The following is a 1331-nucleotide window of genomic DNA, read 5'->3' on the forward strand; positions in this document are numbered from 1 at the left end:
CTTGATCCCTTGCACTGAGGGTCTCAAACCCTGGATGTGAGCTTGATGAGGCATGGATGGATGCACACACTACCAACAAAAGAAATAACACTACACTAGACATTTTTTTGGTCTTTTGGTTAGTAAAAAAATAAAACAAAGTATGATACAATCAAAAGTGCTTGGTGATCTCTCCCAATGCAAATCCAATGAATGAGGCGTGAGGAGGATGTCAAGGTGTGATCCTAAAGCCAATGCAAATGATGAGATGACATGAGGGATCTTAGGGTCAAAATTTGGGTCTTACACCTATCACTATGCTAGTTGGAGAGTTGAAAGTGAAGGTTTTTAATGTGCATGTCTTTAATGCTATGGAAGATGATCCTTTCTTCGAGTTTGTAGTTAAACAACTATTAACCAATTTTGGTGACATATTTTTCTTGACCCACTCCTTCAGTTCATATTGGATTTTGACCCTTTTCTCGAACAAGCTTGCAATAATGTGAGGCTAGAATAGGCTTTTGTAAAAAAACTCCAACAGAAGATTGAATACTCGTCAAAAGAATGGACCTTAAGCACATTGTCCAATCAACGAGTTGCCGGCTAGAGGCTTGGGCTCAGAAGGACCAGGATCAAATTTCATCTTATAACTCGCAAATCTTGCAACTCACAATACAAATTAAAGATTTGAGACGAAAGAAAGTTGACCTGGAGAAATCTGCATCAAGTTGTTCCAAAGAAAACACTGATAAAGAGGCCAACAATGGTCTTCGGCATGCTGAAGTCGTCATTCGTTTGGACAACGATATTGAACTATTACAAACTGAAGAGTCTAAGTTAGATGCAAGAGTTAAGTTCTCCAAGGCGCGTCTCGAGAAATTCAAAATGGGGTTTTCTTGTTTTTAAATGTAACTGCCAATTTGACTTCTTAAATTCTTTGGTTTGTGTGTAATGACATTTCCAGTCTAGCTTTTATATTAACGTCATTTTAGCATTATGTCTTTACACACATTAATATTATGTTGTTCAAATTTCTTGCAGCATAGGCTTATACTTTTTCAATTATTTTCCATTTACTCTTAGAATTCGACTGTCAAGACATAATTCCTAAATTTCATAAGCTTTATTTGAAAACACTTGGTTAATTCGAAATAAACCCTCCCACTTTGGTGACCATTTTCCTAAGACTATGTCCTTTTAATCCATAGGCAGAATAGCCTTCTAAACATAATCTCCAACTGCAAAAACCCTCGACTTAACCTTTTTGTTGTAGGCTTTATCTATTCAGTCCTTTTGTCTAATAAGAACGTTTAAGGCAACTAACCTCTCTTCATTGAGATCGACCAACTCAT

The sequence above is a fragment of the Lathyrus oleraceus genome, chromosome 7 (genome assembly GCF_024323335.1).
Source record: "Lathyrus oleraceus cultivar Zhongwan6 chromosome 7, CAAS_Psat_ZW6_1.0, whole genome shotgun sequence".
Taxonomy (NCBI): Eukaryota; Viridiplantae; Streptophyta; class Magnoliopsida; order Fabales; family Fabaceae; genus Lathyrus; species Lathyrus oleraceus.